The sequence below is a fragment of the Equus asinus genome, chromosome 5, assembly GCF_041296235.1.
Source record: "Equus asinus isolate D_3611 breed Donkey chromosome 5, EquAss-T2T_v2, whole genome shotgun sequence".
Taxonomy (NCBI): Eukaryota; Metazoa; Chordata; class Mammalia; order Perissodactyla; family Equidae; genus Equus; species Equus asinus.
In genome coordinates this window covers 95,002,632-95,015,049 of record NC_091794.1, presented here as the reverse complement: position 1 = coordinate 95,015,049, position 12,418 = coordinate 95,002,632, and the positions used below count along the sequence as shown (strand labels likewise).

At 42.7% G+C, this 12,418-nt stretch overlaps 1 protein-coding gene across 1 annotated transcript in view; it reads left to right on the top strand.

Annotated features, from left to right (window-relative positions):
- The window catches only part of MACO1 (macoilin 1), a 55,287-nt gene that overhangs the window by 28,041 nt on the left and 14,828 nt on the right, over positions 1 to 12,418 (top strand). The window lies entirely within an intron of this gene.

The following is a 12,418-nucleotide window of genomic DNA, read 5'->3' as shown; positions in this document are numbered from 1 at the left end:
TGCGTAAAAAAAGTTCATCTACCTGCTTGCTTTGTTCTTCTGCTTTATATTTTTGTTTCTGTGTTTTTGTTTGTTTTAAATGCACATACATCTAAAGTTGGCTCAAGGATGGGCACCAGAGCAAGATTTTATGCTTTCCTGGTTAAACTCTATAGAAGAAATACTTAGAATTTCAGAATTCATTTCTTTTCCTTTCTTCTAGAGAGATGCTGTTCTGTGTTGTAAAAATTCTTGCTCTTGCCAAAGACATGAGGATGTGCTTATCTGTGAGCAGAAGGGAGCCGTCCACTTGTCGCCTTGAGAGCTCACAAGGTCTCTGAGAATTCTGCTCTGGGTAGGGCTGGCTGGGGGGAGTGAGTCTGGTCCAGACAGCGTAGAGCCACCCAGCATGGAATTTGCCCTTGAGGGGTAATTCTGGGGATAGGCTTAGCTTGCCAGCAGCAGACCTAGGAGCCCTGAGCTGGGAGACTGAAGACCAGGGATGTAACCATCAACGTATCCTGAGGAGAAACCACCGTTTGCTTGAAGGGCCTGGGGTCCTGGGGTGTGGGCATCGCCGTGATAGTAAATTCAGAGAAAGTTTGAAGCCGTGTAGGGGGAGAGGAGAGCCTTTTCATCAGGGGAAAAAGGAAATATGGAGTAAGTTGTAATATATTGACTACTCACTGTTTTATTCCTCTCTCCATTCATTTGGTTATTTTAGGCACACCAAAATATTATTACTTACAACTTAGTTTTGTTCATACGATTCTGCTTATTTGGAGACTTCAGAGCTGGGGCCGGTGGGGGGGTGGGGGCAGGGGAATGAAGGAGAAAATGTTTATCAGGATTTTTCCAGTAATCTGTAAGCAAGTGATGGCACTGCCTCAGAGGGGAAGGAGAGGGAGGGGGGCATAGAGAAGCACTTTAAGACATTTTAAGTCATTCACCTACACTCATCCTCAGGAACTAACTTACATACCAGATCTAGGTCTCAGAGAAATATTTTTGGAGCATAAAATTGATGACAACATACTTCATGAATAGGCTATATAATGTTCTAGTCCATCAGTGAGTATATTGGTTAGTATTGTGTTTTAGTAGGCTGTGATACGAGTATTTGGGACTCATCTCTTTCTATTTTAAGCTGGTAGGTAAGCAAAATGTCATTGCTCTTCATTCCACTTTCTAGCCCATATAAACCTTGTATTTATGTTTTATAATTTTAGGTTTCTCTTATAAAGTGGGGTGAAGATAGCAAAAGTTAAAAACAGCGAGCTTTTCCCTGTTACTGGACTTGCTGGTGGCCCAGATTGCCCAGATGTGGTTTGACTAGCAGTTCACAGTCTTTTGTCCTTCTGAATTGAGTCTTGTCTTCCAGATACCAGCATTTGAGGTGGTTGTATAACCTCTGACTTACCCGTATAAGGCCCCTTAGTGTGGTCTTGCCATTTGGGGAAAAATAACAGGAGACAGTTTACAGTACTTCCTGTTTTTTATTTCCCCACATTTTAAGATTTCTGCACACAATTAAAAATTATATATCTGGGACCGGCCTGGTGGTGCAGTGGTTAAGTTTGCACATTCCACTTCTCAGCGGCCTGGGGTTTGCCAGTTCGGATCCCGGGTGCGGACATGGCACTGCTTGGCATACGTGAGGCGTCTCACGTATAAAATAGGGGAAGATGGGCACGGATGTTAGCCCAGGGCCAGGCTTCCTCAGCAAAAAGAGGAGGATTGGCAGTAGTTAGCTCAGGGCTAATCTTCCAAAAAAAAAAGAAAATTATATGTCTGTTGAAAAGAAACGGCCATATTTTTAGATACTGATTTTTAATAGTCAATGGATTCAGGATGATTTAGTGTGAACAACTGTGAAAAAGAGCAAAGTGAAGAGAGAATCCAGGAAGCCCCTGTTCTGTGATCTTAGAGAAGCATTTCAAAACACCAAGGAAGATTGGGGCCTAATGCTATTTACCAGAAGAACAAAAAGACACCAGTTTTTCTTACAACTATCCGTCTTTCCTTTCCCTTGTAGGGCACTGCCTGGGTACTGGCCTGAGTCAGAGTTAGGAGTAGGTGGGGCTGGCTCCTAGCTCTAGGGAGCAAGGAAGAGCAGGAACTTGCTGGTTCGAAGTTGCAGCAGAAAGTGGGGAGGAGGATTCAGAGCAGGGAACCCAAGATTGTAGGTACAAAGGAAGAAGGGAATCCAAAGCCGAGACTGACTACGAGGAAGAAGCAAGACAGAGCAATCAATTCAGGAGGTAGAGCCTGGGAGCCTTCCCTGGGACAGGTACCAGGGGGAGAGATGGCCTTTTGTGGACCATGCCACCCCTCCCCCAAGGCCCTGAAGAGCCCTAAGTGGGGAATCACAGTAGTTCAAGTGGGAAAGCTTACAAAAGATTCTCTTGAAAGGTGGAAACCCATCTTAAAAGAAGGGAATGGAAAGACCCCAAGATTGATTGTTAAAGGAGGGGAAGTAGCAAAACAGAGTATGTAGTATGAACCCATTATAAAAGACGGGTGGGTATAGTTCTCAGGCACACAGAAATTTAAATAGTGTATACTAAATAGTTAATTGTAGTTGATTATGGGGACATTTATTTTCTACATTGTCTGTTTCTATATAGTTTGAATTTTTACACAGGCTTATTATACTCATAATAGAATGTAAGCTCAGCGAGGGCAGGGACCTCCTTTCCTGTTGTCTGCTACAGTACACCGTGCTTGGCACAGAGTAGATACTCAATACTTGTTGAATGAATATTACCTTTGTGCAGGGAAAATATTAGAAAGAGGGGGAATAAAAGATGAGCCTCAGTAATTTCATTGCAGTGCAATGTAGCTCAAAAGCTTCTGAAGTTAGAAAACCTAAATATTATGTTAGACCAGGTCCAGGACCAGACATCCAGTGTCACTACTTGTTGTTTTTGAGTAGGCTGTTACTGATTTTATTTCTAAAAAATAGACTTTCCACTGTAAGTCCCTTTCCATGGTATTTTCCAGGAAGTTTTTAAATTCAGTACTTTTTTCCAGAGGCTGTGCAGGAAATTGAAGGATTTCTGGAAGCTGCAAAGGACGAGGGGAGCAAACTCTGAGGGACTGCTGTCGGAAGAGCCTTCTGCTCTGGCAGCGGGTGGACTGTGCTTCAGGGCCAAGGAGTCTAGGCACAAGCCATGTCTCATCCAGGACTCAGAGGAAATCTCAGTTTGCCTTGTGTTACTCGTCTGTCCTGGTGGGTCGTGCCGTCTTTCCCCCCAGCCCTGACCATTCCCTTTGTCTTTGTGGTAGCTGGAGAGAGCGCTCACATCTCCCTCCTCTGTTCTAACCTTCCCTCCAAGGAAATCTCCCAGGGTAGAAAATGTATTGACTGCTTATATATAATAAGGTGCTAGAGGGAGCACAGTATATTTGTTGGTTCTGTTTTGTATTTGAATAAGTTTTGCTGTGTGTCAGGAATAGTTTGCGGGGAAAAAATCTGCCCTTGGGAGACCACGATATGGGCTTTGGGGCTTTCCCCTGCTGCCCTCCCTCTGTGTGCCGCCTGCACAGCACAGCGCGGACAAGATACTGCTGCGGAATGGCTTGCCTGACCCCCTCCCAAAGAGTGATGGCTGCCAAAGCAGGCCTTTCCGCCTCTCCAGGTGCTGATGCTAATTCATTGGTAACAGTATCATTTCTAGGTAAAAGGTAAAATTTAGTAAAAATGTATGAAATTTTAGAGTGAAGATTATGAAAACTGGACATTTAGAGGTTCTAATTAGATTAGATTAAATATATTGGATATAGCTGCTACTGCATTATTTGGAAATTATTAAGTGGAAAAAATTAGTAGTAGAGCCATGTTTCTATTCAGTAAGTTTAGTGTATGTGCTGTCTCTGTGGAAACATGTTTTCGATTTGTTTGTCCAACATTGTCTCTGAGCAGATAACACATTGTCAGACCTGATGTATTTTCACTTTCTGCCGTGCTCATCATATTTAAGGAACCTATTGGTTTTGTTTGGTTAGCTCTGTTTATGTTAATTTACAATATAGTTTGGGTTTATTTTAACCATTGCAGTGATTTACAGCTATAATATTCTGAGATGTGAAGATGGTAATAGAAGCATGAGGATTTTATGCTTAAACAGGGCTGTTTTATGATTTGAAAACCAGGTAGCCCTTGAGGAACTAGACATTAGTGACTTTAAGCCAGGAGTTCACCTAGTGTCTCCATATCCAAGTGATCAAAGAAGAGAATCATCTGTGTTGTATGGATAAATAAATAATGAAATAAATTATTTGAAGGAGGAGTCCACGTTAGAAACATTTTTACGTTGAGTACTGAGTTTGTTCTAACAAAACAGGGCTTTCTAGTTCGGCAATTGGAGAGTTTCCTCCATAGAGTCTGGCAGGAGCTGCTGTAAGACTTTGTTAAATTCTGAGTCAGTCCCCCTGCTGGCGCAGGATGAATTGAGATTTCCAGCTCAGGGGATTAGGGGTGGATTCCCTGAAGGGGAGGTTCTCCAAGGAAAAGGAACTGTATTCTTGAAATGTTACTCACGCTATCATTTAGAAACCAGCTATTTGAGTACTCTGACAGCCAGGGTGGGTATACTTCAGTCTGCGTACATCTCTGGGGGATCTTTTCCACCTTCTTTCTGGCCTGCTGGGACTCTCAGGATTAAAACATGTTTTGATTTCTGTTTTGTGGGAAGAACAACTCCTCTCCTAAGGTACATTTCACCTTTGTCCTAGAGTGTTGTAACAGATTGGAAAGAGAAGCAGAGAATAATGAACTAGAAAGGACCGTCGCCCTTTCTCTCCCCCTTGCTCGAGAGCAGGTGTTGCGGACTCAGACCTTACAGGAGCCAGCCAGGGCACAGGCTGAGGGAGGCAGGCTGGGGTTGGCATCATGGTATTCAGTGCTGCAGCTGGCCCGTGGGAGTTGGGGAGCCCATACCCTTTTAAATGAGACAGCCAATTGTTGCCATGGGGGATTGCAGGCCCAGTGTTGCTAAATCTGATATTTCGAAGAGATGCCAAAAACAGATACATTTATGTGAAATCTCCCAGTAAAAAAAATGTTTGTTTACATCACATGGGGGAGGGTCAAGCAAAACATGTTTCTGAGCCAGACTGGCTCACCAGTTTGCAACCTCTGCACCTGACTCTTCCTGTTATGCTTGTATTTTGTTCCTTCCCACCCCCTACCCTGCCAATCAAAACTGGACTCCTATAGGAAGGACTTTTCTGCTGGGGACCATCTGGTAAATCGCATGAACTAATCTGCCCTGCATTAATGGGACCTTTTTGCCGTCTCCTCTCCTTCAGTTTCTTGTGCTCCTGGAAAACATGCACCTGTTAACAGTGCGATCCCAGAGTCAGACCACCCCCTTTATTGTTGAATCCCCACTCCTGACTGTGAGGCTTTCAGAGCACTTGGAGAGGTGACAGCCTTGTGACAAGAAGCGTGGTTTGGGTCTCTGATGCTCCTGAGACTGTTTGGTGCAGAGCGGTTCTTAGGCCTCCTGCACCTAGGACTCGAGACTTCTTCCCACCAAGATGTTTTTCTCGTGTGTTCTTGGAGCATAAAATACACCACAACTCGGGACATGAAAGCTGGTTATTTACAGACTTCACAGGCCAGCTGGTTTAAAATCTGGACCTCCCAGCACCATCCCTTGTCACATGTGCATACTGTCTAACGTGATGTTAGAGCAATGCCTGCTCCCCTCTTTCCAAAGGGAGCCAGGCAGGGCCATAAACTGTAGCTCTTTTGAGTCTAATGTAGAAAACTATGGTTTCGATAAGAACTGACGAATGGGAAGTAGCTGATAGAGATTTAGGAACTGAGGCAGTCTCTACTTCAGAAAGTTCAGTTCCCCTTTTTTGGAATGACCTAAAAAGTTTATGAAGTAGAAGAGTTGGATTTTCCCTAAGGGTTTCACATTATTCTGAAACTGGCCTGTGACACGGGCAGATCTGAGAGTAACAGTGGACACTGAAAAGCCATGGAAAGCAGATTGACAGCCTCCTCGTTTAAAATAACTTTTCTCTCAATTATGAAATAATAATTGAAATGTTAAAAATAAGTTGTACATGTTGATTATATCAAACTTTGAAGATAAAGAAGATGTAATTGCTATCTTAATATGTATCTTTTCAGTCTTTCTTCTCTTGCATACATACACATTCTTTTTTACAAAATGGAGCTCATAAGACATATAGTGTTTTGTAACTTGTCTTTTTCACTGACTGTATCATGAGCATTTTCCCATGTCATTGAATATTATTCCTCACTAGTTTTTTAATAGTTGAATGTCAGTCAGACGCATGAATATACAATTTGTTTAGCCAAACTTCTATTGACTATTTAAGTGTTTCTGATTTTTTTTAATTATAAATAATGCTGCAACAAACACACCTTTACATAAATCTTTGTGTATATCTCCAGCCCTCCAAATACATGTTTGACAGTGAGATGCTGTATCAACAGATATGAACATTTCATAGACTTTTGATACAAACTATCAAATCTGATCACATCCTGTAAGGACCTTATGAAAAATACTAGTTCATGGCTCTCATAGCTTTATTCTTGAAGGCTTTCAAGAAGTTGCTTTCCTGTTTCGTTGAATGACCAGTGTGTGAGCGCCTCTAGAATCCATTTTCTGCCTTTGCATTCCTTAGTGAAAATGAATGTGTTTGTCTTCTGTGTTTGACACAGGGAGCAGAGACGTGAGCTACTTTGTAATATGGATTCACCTAGTAATCAGGTCACCAGGCTCTGGCTTATTTTTGGCTACTTGTTCCTGGTAAGCAATTGTAGTAACCACGGTGAGACCTGAAATAGCTTCGTTTTGCTATTTCCAAAGCTGTGGTTTATAGAGTATACTGGGACAGCTTCAAGTCAGTGTAGGCCTCACTTAAGATGGGATACATTCACATGTTTATGTGAATGACCCATGCTGCCAGTCCTGTCAGTGTGAATGACTTGGAAAGGGGGGAGGGGAAGGAGTTGGTGGAGAGAGTAGATAGTATTTCTTCTGGGGACAGAGCTTTGATTTATGAGCTCAGCTTTCTGCAAAGACAGCTGTGTGGTCCCTAAACAAGTCTTGTCTTGTGTGATTAATGTATGCCAAGGGATCTCCTAATGGAATTAGGTGCTTACCAAGATGAAGCAGTTGCTCTTCATTCGTTCTTTTCATGTGCACCTGCCTTCTTGATAAGCAAACGTCCATTCACCCCGTTTCCTTCAGCCATCATTTAAACTGAAAATCTGACGGCCTGCTGTAGATCGGTTGTTTGCAGACCTCCTATGTCCTAACAGTGACCCTGTTCTATTCTAAGCACTGAGGAGATGGACGGGTGAGGGTTAGAGACGTGGTCTGGAAGGATTGGAAGAAACTTTAGAAATACATTTCCAGCTTCTAATTTTATAGCACAGTCAGTCCCTGGCTTCAAAGAACTTAGTCTTTTTAGAATTAAGAAACATACACAGGAAAAGATTAAAAACCAGAACAAATTAAAACAGCACAGGGCGATGGCCTAGCGCCAAAGGAGAGGCGCTAACAGTGAGGCCTCTGCGCTTCAGAGTGGAGCTGTGGGCCTGCAGACCAGTCTCACGCGGCAGACTTTCTTTAGTTGGTTGTTTGTGTTTATTTTTTAACTGGCCCTTGAAGAATGAGTGAGATTTGAAAATTGGAGGCCATTTCTCCTAGAGAGGTGGTATAATTCAAGGCTGAAGATGGTAGAAACAAGGGGGTCGTTTTGGCTGGTGTGACAGGTTTGTTAGAAAAATCTGTCTTTCAGTCACTTGCCTGTATAATTTGGAGATGATCTTCTGAAGCCCCTTTTCTAATAGAACAAGCAGCATCGTAAGTTCTCTGTTTTCTTGCTGAACGTACAGCATCTCTGTCACCAGCTCTCTGGAGTTCAGAGATAACCATCAGAGCCGAGGCTCATTATCTTCCTGAGAGGCTCATGGGGTCAAGCCAGCAGCCCATAGAAATATACACTTAGGTAGTTTTCTGGAGTGGGTATGGAGTGTGACTCATAGAGTATCTGGGGAACCTAGTCATCCCTAGGCTGAGAAAAAGTCTCCCTCTTTTTTTGCAGGACTTGCTTCCTGGGGAAATTTACTGCCCCAAAGCCTTAAAGTTTGTCTGTGCCCTCAGTCAGGCATCAGAAAGCCTCAGGCTTTATAAACCATGAAGTTATTGGCAGTACCCCTTGGAGACTTGTAAACTTTCAATGAAGTCATAGTACTGTGGGCTGTAATTCAAGTAATTCGCAAAGGATAAGGATTTTAAACATTTAGACAGAAATATCTCATTGTTTTCAGATACTTAAAAACAATACCCCTTTCAACTAAAGGCTGACACTTGAACATGTGCTTTGTTTTACTATCAGATGTGCCTAAAGATACTCAAAGATATTTTTCCTGCTTAGCCCGCCTGGAAGGCTAATGTTTGAGCTTCACTCTTTTGGTCAGCTAGAAGATTACCCCTTATTAAAGTGTATATCTTTTCCTCTTAAAATTAAGTAACTATCAGCCATTTACATTATAGCTTACTTTAGTTGGGCGGGATGAGGGAGAAGATGAGATAGAATTCAGGCTTGGAGTGTGTAAGAGGGATTCTCAATTTGGCGATTTTGCTTTAAAGGCAGCCCGGCCCCCCGAGTGGAGACCTGAGGAAGTGCTGCTCTGGGTGGTCCCACTCTTGCTTGTAGATTAGGAAGTCTGCCAGACTTCAGAAGTCACCTCGCAAGTTTAGAAGTTGAGTGCTGTCTTTTAAAATTATCAGTACAGTGGCTAGGAAAGGTGCCCAGACCTCATAGGTAACATTTGGAGTTGATGAGAACCCTGGCTTGTCTAAGTGGGTACAGATGGACTTATTTACTGGACACACAGACTCCAGCTTTGCCATGGACCCTGTCTGCATCCCAAGTGGCAGCACCGTCGGGCAGCCTTGGTAAGGGTGACAGCCAGTGCCCCGGGAGCTGGGCAAGTGGGAGGTGCATGTATTTCCTACCCAAGCCTCGCCAAAGTTGGATTCACATCTGTCTGGCCCAGTTTTTTGGGGGGTGAGATTGTAGCTCTTCTGGAGGAAAGTTCCCTTTTATCCCTGTAATCGTCTGCTGTGTAGGGAAGAGAGCTCCTGGATGAATTGTTTTCCTCCTTTCTTTTGATTCCCTATTTATTGAAGTTAATTTTAAGGGTTATAAACTGTTACTTCTGCTGATTTTCTTTCTGACCACTTGCTTCCAATTTAGGTTGTAGCTACTGACATTTTGATAAAACTCCATGAATACGTTTGAAGATTTTGCATTAACCTCTTAACACCATTTAATCAGTACTTCTTGATGCTTCTCACCAGTAAATTATATATCTGCGTTTCACCTAGGAAGTACTGACCTTCAGAACCGAAGGGTTAAGCATACCATGAAGACAAGTCGTAGTTATCTGTCTAATAAATGCCCCGGGCGCTTGACTAGCTTGATTCAGCTCAATTTAGTAATTCACATAATTCTTTTAAAACTCATGCATATGCATTTTTCTATTGAGCTTATGCAATAATTGAGATATATCATAGAAAATAGGATTGGATGGTACATCTATACAGTGGAATATTTTGCAGCAATTAAATTGTTTATGAAAAATTTCTAATGGTGTGGCAAGGTGCTTAAGATGTAAACTGCGTATGTGGTACTCTCTCACCAGTATTAAAAATATTTACATGTGTGAAGAAAGAAAGAAAGAAAGAAAGACATACAGAAAAGAAGTAAAGCAAATGCAAACAGTGAGTGGCTCTGTCTGGGTGAGAGGCTTGTGAGTTAGTTACATTTTTATTCTTTATCCTTTTCTCTTCTATGTGTGCTGCTTTTATATTGACTAGGTATCACTTTTGCAATGAAAAACCCAGTAAGCACTGTAAATCATCGTACCACCTACCCCAGTAAAGATTTAAAATAGAGTGAACATCAAGGTTAAATTAATGCTTTCTGTATGGAGACAATGACAGTTTTCCCTCAGAAACTTCAAAAATTACTGAGAACTTCCCATTTAGCACTTTGATCTTACATGTCATTATGCAGTGTTCCTGTAGTCAGTGTTTCTTAACCTGGAGAATGCTGGTGGTAACTCACAGGTTTGCTGCAACTGTTTGGAGAACAATAATTCAGAGTGTTTCAAAATTAATGGTAGCAGTTATGAAAATCCTGAAGCATTTTAGTTCTAAACTTAGTTTAGTGAAATTTAATTTAGTGAAAAATTTAATTTAGTTGAGTGAAATTATTATTTTATTTTTGAAAATAAACTTTTATTGACGTGTAACACACATCCACAAAAGTGCACAAATCTTAAGTGTACAACTTACGAATTTTCACGAAGTAAACATGCTCTTGTAGCTACGTCGTTTTATTTTTGTTGTATTGTGCTGGTGTAGGTCTTCGACAAAATGTTCATAGTTCCATATAAAAAATATGTTGTTGTTTAGTGTTCTGTGGTCTCCAGAAGTTACACTCTAGACATGTGGCACTAAAAGCTCTCATAATTGCATTAACTTTTTGAGTTTTTACATTTTTCAAGGAGCCCTAAAATTTCATTCAGACTATTGTTATTCTTAGTTCATGGTAGGAAAATTGGCTTTTCTGGAGTGAAAAATGCAAAAAAGTAATAACTGCGAAATTACTGACATCTAGCGTCTGCAGATTAAATTTTTCTTTCCTCCCCAGCTGGGGTACATGCTGTCTTCCAGTTGGCGAGTTGTGTGCAACTTGATCCCTGCGCCTCTGCGTATGATCCAGCTTACGCTGCTAATCTAAGGAGGCAGATCAGCAGCCGGCAGTTAAGTGTGTCAGGCTTAGAAATCCTAGACCAAGCTGGGAGGAACTGTAGAGATTGTTAGCCTCAGATGGGGAAACTGAGTCTTGAAAGGTTACGTGCCTTGCCCAGGGTCACAGAGTTGGCGCCAGAGCTGAGTCTAGAATCCTGATCCTAAACTCTCTTATTAAACCCTGCTAAGTCCCTATTCTCATTAAAATTCACCCTTTCTACTAAAAATGCTATCCTCAGACTGTGAAATCAACTTCTCATGAAAGATAAGTTACCTAACACGTTTTTCAGCCAAACTTCTTAATGGGGATAACCTGACAGCATCGACCTGTTTTGGAAAACATCCCTTGGGTTACTTCGGGTGACTGAGGGATGGTGTGTAATTGTTTAGAGCAGTTCTGAGAGTAACTGGAATAACCCTGGCAATAGGGAAAGTGTGGCATGATGTGGACTTGTGACCCTTCCCAGGGGAGCGGGCTGGGTCAGAAGACCCGGCAGCGTTTCTGGAACACAAGGTCTCCGGTCTGTGCTCTCGGGCACTGGACAGGGGGCCTGGCTGCTGTGCCAGAGAGATGACCATCGAGGTTTCATGACTTCTTGTTTTTGAGATTTTGTTTCAGTCAGCTAAAGGTAGGTAAGTAAATAAACCTGCTCTTTGGTTTTTCTAAGGGAGGCCAGGCAGCATATATTTAGTAAGTGTTGATCACCGTGGTGAGCTTCGGGGGTTTTGTGTTTAATAAAACATGCCTATAAGGACTTACTCAGTGGAGCTGGTGGCTTCATGGAGAGATCACCATTGCCCCCAGAAATCTTGGTTCTGTTGGTGTGTTGGATTAGTGAAATGCACAAGAGTCTCAGGGAGCAAACTGATTTGTGTCTCCCTGTGAGCTTGAGGAAAAGGTGTCTCCTAAGTCTTGCATGGCAGCCATCCTTAGCCTGACCTTCAGTGCCACTCTCCACAGTCCCATCTGCCAGACCCTTCTCACTCTGTTCCCGGAGCACAAGCCCTCCTCAGGGGCCGGGCTGATTGCTCTCTTCCCAGATATCTATGGCTATCCCTGCCTTTGAGCTTTTGAGCCTGTTTTCCCGCTTATTTAGAATGCCCCCCCTTCCCTTTCTACTTCTCCAAATGCTGCCCACCCTTCGAGGCCCTACTCAGTTCCCATCTTCTCTCTTCAGAACTTGTGTGCACTGCTACCCATACTGTGCCGTGGATGCCAGAGCCACAGTGCAGCCTACTGGAGAAGAGAGTGGACTCTGGAGCTAGGTCCACTGTGACCTTGGCCTGGAACCTTTCCTGAATCTAGATTTCATCATCTGTAAAAATGGGAATAATAATTGCATTTAGCCCACTTTTTTTTTTTTTTTTTTTTTGAGGAAGATTAGTCCTGAGCTAACATCTGGCAATCCTCTTCTTTTTGTTGAGGAAGACTGGCCCTGAGCTAACATCCATGTCCATCTTCCTCTACTTTATACATGGGACGCCTACCATAGCATGGCTTTTGCCAAGTGGTGCCATGTCCGCATCTAGGATCAGAACCGGCAAACCCCGGGCCGCTGGGAAGCAGAACGTACGAACTTAACCACTTCGCCACTGGGTCAGCCCCACACTTAGCCCAT